We start from the raw sequence: 7,624 nt of genomic DNA, 5'->3' as shown, positions 1-7,624 counted from the left end.
ACTTCTTTACACAACCTTTGACCGGTGAAATGAAATGCCCTACAAGTCATACCTTTGCCTTGCGCATTCCATTTCATCTTCCCAAATGTTGATGCCACACAAGCACCAAACTCCATCAAGCCTTTTGATCATCATCATGAGTCAACACTTGGCTTGATCTTTCTTAAAAGATATGATCCACTCCATATCATCACATGACCTCTTTGGTCCATCGATCTTGACCTTGCTCGCTCTTCACCGTTGCCTCGGTCCATCGGCGCCAAATCTTGCCCAAGCTTCACCGACTTGCGGTCCCTCGCTTCAAAGCCTTGACTTGCCCTTCTCCATTGCAACCGGTCCATCAAGCCAAGCCTTGTCTTGATCTTCTCCACTTTGGTCACATGACTCCATGTCATGTCTCATATGCAATGAGCTCCTCGATCATACTATATGAGCATAGCATCAACCCTTAGCCATTTCTCCTCCATGGCATATGTCGCTCATACTAGTGTCTTTGTGTGGACTAATCTCCTGTGTATCTCATCATAAACACTTATTAGTCCACCTAAGTTGTCACTCAATTACCAAAACCAAACTAGGGCCTTTCACTAGCCCATTCTGTGGCAAGCCAAATGAGGACGCAAATGCACATTTGCAGAATTTTCTGGAGCTCTTCGACACCGTTGTCATACGGGGTGTCGCCGCCGATGTTATCAAGCTTCGTCTATTTCCCTTCTCCCTGCTGGGGAAGGCGAAACAGTGGTTTTAAAAAGAAAAGGACAACGACACCTGGGCCAAATGCTCCAAGGCGTTCCTCGCAAAATTCTTCCCGCTGGGCAAAACAAATGCCCTGCGCGGGAGAATTTCAAGTTTCCAGCATACAGGGATGGAATCCATCCCAGAAGCTTGGGAGAGGCTGCAGGAATACATCCTGGCATGTCCTCATCATGGCATGGACGAGTGGCTCGTCCTGCAAAGCTTCTACAACGGGCTCACAACAACATCTCGAGCCAACATTGATGCTGCTGCAGGAGGAGCCTTCCTCGACCTGACTATCGCCAAAGCAAAAGAATTGGTCGAGAAGATGGTCTCCAATCAGGGGTGGAGCGATGAACGACTCCAACCCCGCACTTAGGACATGCATACCGTCAAAGAGATGGATATGATTGCCGCGAAGCTGGACCTCCTAATCAAGAAGAGGGAGGAAGGGAGAAAACAACCGATCCATGCTCCCGTTTACGCCATGGGTTCGCACTTCACGTGCGAAGTCTGTGGTAATAATGGACACTCGGGGAACGACTGCCTCGAAACCCGTGAAGACTGCGCCTACCTCAACAACAACAACAACGTGTACCGTCCATAACAAGGAGGTCAGGGGTGGAACCAGCCACGTCCACCTTTTCAGGGAGGTAATAACTACAATCCTTCATATAATTCAAATTTCAATTCAAACCAACCTCCCTTAAGAGAACTTGTTCTTGGCCAAGTTAAAATCAATGAAAATATAAATAAAAAGATTTTGGCCAATGACAAATCCCTGGAAAGTTTAAATGTCAAGATTGAAACTTTGTCTTCAACTCTTAAAAACCAGTTAAGTTTCAACAAAATGATCGAAACCCAGCTTGCACAAATTGCTGCTTCGTTACCTGCTGTTGAGAGCGGGAAGATCCCGGGGAAACCCGAGTCTCCCGTTGAAAATGCCAGCATGGTGTCTACCGGACAGGATAACTCGTCTTAGAGGCCACCACGCAATAACCATGCAGGTAGGTACTATCTCCCAAGGAACGACGTTTGGGATGGCATGGTGGCAGCGGTGCAAGAGGATACAGGGGTCCCCATGATCAGCTGCTCGATCTACATCAAACACTTCGAGCGATGCCTATGCGATCTGGGGGCAAGCCTGAATATAATGCCCAAGGTAATATATGAAGCACATGAATATCCTGCTCTTTCCCCAACAACTATGCTCGTACAGCTTGCAGATTCAACCATTCGATATCCCGAAGGGATAGCCGAACACATTTTTGTATGCGTACGGGACTCCTTCATCCTTGCCGACTTTGTGGTAATGGATATGGAGGGCGACCTCGGAGTCAACCTCGTACTTGGGCGACCTTTTCTAAGGTCTGCCAAGGCAAGGATCGATGTCGGAAAGGGAGAAATCTGTTTCCGTGTCGGAAAAAAGGATATGTTTTTCAGGTTCAAGAAGAAGGAAGAGCAGCGCTTCATGATCTAATAAGACAATGAAGGGCAAGCACTCTGGGGTGCACCAGAACCCCAGCCAAAACAACGACCCTCCGCACCTAAAAGAAAGAAGAACGAAAAGGTGTGGCGGAAGGTCGAGAGTTCGGCCTCGTCCAGTTCTCCAGGACGAGCCAATGAATGGTAAGAACGATGGAGAAAAGTCGTGCACGTCGGACTTTAAACGACGTGCCCTTGCCAAAGGTAAATTGATATTTATCTCATGTTTGCTTTCTCCGCTTTTCAACATTTTCTTTGCACCTTATTTGTTTTTCTCCACTGCATGTTTGAAATTTTCAAAATTGTTTTCTGCATGCTGGAATTATTTCTAGCACTTTTCCCTTTTTACAAAAAGACCAAAAATATTTTCTGAGTTTTAAAATCCTTTGCGAAAAATAATGTGGACATCTTTTCGAGCAAACTTTTGGCCGTGCACCATATTTTCAAAGAACTTAACTGTTGAGGAAGCACCAGGCCAAAGGGGGGCACCAGGGGGCCCACCCTGGGGCCGGCCGACCACACAGATCGGTCAACCCAGGGCCAACGGCTCCTGGGCCCCACCTTCTCCAATGGCTCCATAGCCGTTGTGGCTTGCCTCTCCTCTGGTGCACGCGCCATCTTCTCTTTAAATAGGGGCCGAGAGGGGTGTTGAGCTCTCTCATACTCATACACTCACTCACACTCCCTCTCACACATTCTTGCTCGAGTTTCCATTGGATTTTGGCTCAAGTTTGGTTTCAAGAAATCTCTCTCTCATTTCTTTGCTGCAAGATTGATCACATATTTGGCGGAACAACTCTTGGGTAAGAATTTCATTTTGATTTCGCTAACATAACCCGAACCGAGTTGTTCTCGTTTGTTCTTGTTCACTCGTGTTGCAAGCATGAAGGGTGTAGGTCGGAAACTTTCTGGAGCTATCAAGAAGATGACAGGGTCAAGCTCATCTCGTTCACGGGGTGGGTCGAGCTCCCGTCATTCCCCCGAACCTACACCAACGCCGACCACGATGGACTATGAGCAAGACGAACAAGAGGAACAAATAGAGGAGCAAGCTGAAGAACCGCAAGCCGAGGACATGGAAATAGATGAAGCTGATGCACCGTACCTCGACTTGCAAGACGACCTCGAGCGTCAAGCCTACGCCATGATCAAGAATCGAAGCTTTGGTCATACCAGAGCCTTCGATCCGGACCTTCTCGAAAAAACAGGTATGGATGTTGACTTCGCTCGTGTTTGGCATGCGGTTGGATGGGATGTTTTGTGCCCGTTGAGGAGCATGGTTCTTGTCTCCTCACCATCCAGTTTCTTTACACTCTTCGGGAGGTGGACGATGGTGTTTCTTTCAGACTTTTTGGAGTTGAACGCTATTTTAATTAGAGAAATTTCAGTCACCTCCTTGGTTTTAGCGCGCACTTGCCGATTTCCCTTGCAAAAGCTTGCCGCGGTTTTGATCAACATGATTTTTGGGGTTTGATTTCGGGTCAAGTTGTTCATGGCAAGTTTGCACCTCGGTGCAATGACATTCAAAATCTGACTCTTCGTTTGATGCACAAGTGGGTGGCTATCACTCTCTTTCCAAGAGATGATCCACGACCAGTGCGGAACGATGAGTTGATGATATTATACGCCATGGTCAACAAAATCCGAATCTCCCCCGCACAAGCAATGGTTAAGCAATGGCTCACAAATTTTCGGATGACGGGTCCTATTGAATGTACTTTTTTGGTTACCCGCATCGCATCAAACATGGGAATCTTAGATGGGAACCCCGTTCTCTTCATTGAGGAGCCCCGTGTTATGATCGATGAGGCGTACTTGGTTCAAGGCCACACGCTCAAGAAAGGCCCGGATGACTCCTTGATTTTCTTTTCGCTTGGTTATGCAAATGAAATCCCGTTGCCAAATGCGGGGTATCATTTGTATAACTGTCGTTCGCTAACCATCCCTCTTGTTCCACAAGAGGAGAGCCGCCGGCATAGTGTTTCTAGTCTTCCTGGCAGGGTTACAAGAAGCAGGGCCAGAAGGAAGGAATTCATGCAGCAGCAACCTCAGCCTCAACCACAGCAATATGAGGCTGGAGGTTCGTCATGGCAGAGTGCCAGCTCCACCGAGTGGGCATGGCAGGCCTCAGGGCACTGGTCCACCAGTTCCAGCTCCAACGGACCCCCGCGACGTACAACTTTGTCCAGAGGTTTTGCCACTCTGACTCGGCAGTTGGGCAAGCTGAACATGCGAACCACCAACATCGACGAGTCGCTGGGCCAGCACATCGAGTCAACTCAAAATTGGCAGCGATACACAGGCGAGAGGATCCGCAATCTGGAGCAGCAACAGCAGCAATCCCAGGAGGAGTGGAGGGCCTACTACCGTTGGGCTGGGTTTAATCCCAACCAGCAGCAGTGAGCCTGAAGCTAGCTTGGGAGAGGACCCCCATGAGAGGTACCTTGTATCAAACTCTATCTTTACTGCTTTCAAAACTTTGCATGAAACCAAACAAAAATTTGCAAAATTCTGAAAATCCATAAAAATTTGCATAACTAAAATCAAATAAAAATTGGCAAAACCTTTAAAAACCCAAAAATATTTACTTTCTTTCCAGTATGTGTAGTAAGCATGTGTAGTTTTTTCTTGTTGAGATGATGAATAGTTGCTTTGTTAGTTTCTTTCATATGCCTAATTACAACCTTGTGCTCTCCCTAAGTTCTGAGTTTGGTGACTAGATGTTCAAATTTTCAGCTTGAAACTTGTGGGTAGCGAAAAAGCAGAATTCGAATCTAGATTGTTGTGGGTTATGATATGGCTGAAAAGAGTTGCTATGATCTTCTCTTACGTGATGCTTGATATCCGGGGTATTTTTTTTCAAAAAAACAAAAATAAAATAAAGTTTCTCGGTGATATGTAATTCCTATCCAGAGCCATATGAGTTACAAGTTTGAAAAGCCTTTTCTACATATGCAACTTGTCTTCTCATTGAGCTTTGTCAAATTATTGTGACCCTTTGTGAGAATCACTTCATACGCCCATGATCAAGATCACGTACACGTCCACTCACATGCTATACTTCTACACCTAGAAGATATCAAGTACATTCCCCATCCATCCACAAATAAAACTCCAAGATGTGCCATGTTTATCTCTCTCCAAAGTTATCATCATAATGTATGGCTATAAAAAAGAAATGAAAGATGCATACCCAAAGAAGGTATGCCACATGCCCACAAGACATGTCAAAAAGAAAAAAAGAAGAGAAAAGATGCATACCCAAAGAAGATATGCCACACACCCACAAGGTGTGTCAAAAAGAGAGAGAGACAGAGAGAGAGAGAGAGAAAGAAAATATAGCCCATACCAAAAACATTACAAGGGAAAGAGAATTCATATAAAGGAGTTCTCATCCATCATCCACCAAAAATATCCACACACTTGCACATCTTGATCAAGGCTTATGACTTGTTTCTCCTTTGGATCCGGTCTTTGACTTAGCGAAACATGAGAAGCAAGTTTGCCATTATATCCTCCATACCTACAGATCCACCAAAAAGAAGCCATTAGAAGTAGGATGGAAAAAGAAAGACGCATAAAAAGGCCTTGGTGAGGAATGAAACACATTGAGCGATCCGAGAGATCACCCGAGGAACTTACAAATTTCTTTTCAAAAACTTTATAAAACCTCCGGATTGACGGTTGAACAAAGGAGTGGTAAGTGGTACTTTACAAGCCATTCTGACCCTCAACCGCCAAAGATGAGGATGATTCTATAAGCCCCACAGGAGTAAGGTAAAAGGTGCGAACAAGGCCAACTTATTCAGAATAAAGGTAAGAACACTCGGTTGTGCCTTAGGCATAAGTCAGGAATGTGACATTGTAGCAACTCCTGATCAACAACCTAAATCTAAAACTTTGCTCGGGATGAGCAAAGGGCTAGCTTGGGGGAGTTGTTGACGGTGCTTAAGTGCTATTTTCACCCATCAACTATACTCAATAATAAAGGAAAACTGCATGCCTTACTCACATATTTGTATCACTAACATTGCTCCACAGTTGTTTTTGAGTTTTGTACATTTCAGATGAGCAGGAGAGGAATAAGACAAAAACACGCAGCAGATGCCATATGACTACGCAGAATATCGCGTCCGGCGTCACCCACTTACAAAGAGGGCCCATCTGGCAGAGCAAACGGACGTGCCACGCATAATGCATACAAGGAAAGATATCAGGGCCCATATGTCAGCCTATCAGAGAAGGATAAGGACGAGAGGTGGCCAGGTGGGGCCGGCCGACCCCCTGGGTCGGCCGAACCTGGCCGGCCTCCCGTCCAAGTGCATTTCGAGGAGTCAGCCCCAAGTCTCCTGATTACCTTCCATATGTGCATTTGGCGGAAACCGACCTCCACTAGTATAAATAGGGCCCCCTGTCACCCCTCTCTCTCTCACACACACACACTTCATTCCATTCACTCCAAGAAGGCTCTCCTCTCTCTTGCTCTCTTAGCTAGGTAGTGGAGCTAGGCTAGTTCTCTTTAGCGAGCAAGTCGTCCTCGGGGTCGTTGAGCAATCCTCGGCTCCTGGTATGGCTTTGTATCCAACTTGTCAGACTTCTATTCATAATATAGAGTTTTGCCATGCTTGCTTTACTATCTTGATAGTTTATCAATCCATGCTTAGATCGTTCATAAGTTATGCTACGGTCTTGGTTAGGCCAGATGATCCAGGTACGGATAGAGGTTCGTTGTGCCTTCAGGCTTACTCTAGTATTTTACTCGTCCATCTGAAGGGTGGGAGACCTGGGGGCACTAGAGTAGTGACTTCATACACGAGCGTGGTGCTCGGGTATGCGGGATCCTTCGGATATGACCATGCTCCACGGTATGACTGGGGTAGACGGTAGGTGGTGACAGCCCTGTCCGTCCGGCATAACAACGGTGTTGTGTTTAGCGTACTCCCTGACGTTCGGGTTCGATGTAGGAGTTCATGCAAAGAGGTAACGGGACTGGATGTACTCCGGTGCGGGACCTTCTCCCCGCTATCCCATTTTCCTGGCACCTGCAGTCCTAACCATGATCTAATATGACCCCAGCTTTAGATAGAAGCACTAGGACACCTAACCTAGCCTAAGCTCCAGCTGACTTGACATAGGATAGAGTAGTTCTTTGTTTTATAGTTTCTCTACTTTATTCCTTCCTCTTGGAGTGTGGATGTGTGTTGTGTCGCATTACCCTTGCTTATTCTTTATCTGTACTTACCCCTATTAGAGTATTGCCTATTGCTTGAGGCACAATGCCATAGTTAATGTTGAGTACAATACCTTTGCCGCTGCCGTCCTTTGGGACACAAATAAATGACGATACCCTTACTCTCCGAGTAAAATGCTACAACAGTATATCCGTGCGCTTGCGGATCCATCT

General features: G+C 46.2%; 1 non-coding gene across 1 annotated transcript; it reads right to left on the bottom strand.

Moving 5' to 3' along the window:
- Positions 1–824: 824 nt before the first annotated feature.
- On the bottom strand, positions 825–933 carry LOC120657760. The gene has a single exon (XR_005668299.1). It is a non-coding gene; the product is annotated as a small nucleolar RNA R71 (small nucleolar RNA).
- Between the last annotated feature and the right edge of the window lie 6,691 nt (positions 934–7,624).

The sequence above is a fragment of the Panicum virgatum genome, chromosome 1N (genome assembly GCF_016808335.1).
Source record: "Panicum virgatum strain AP13 chromosome 1N, P.virgatum_v5, whole genome shotgun sequence".
Lineage (NCBI taxonomy): Eukaryota > Viridiplantae > Streptophyta > Magnoliopsida > Poales > Poaceae > Panicum > Panicum virgatum.
The sequence above is the reverse complement of the archived record's forward strand: the minus strand, read 5'-3'. Positions and strand labels throughout refer to the sequence as shown.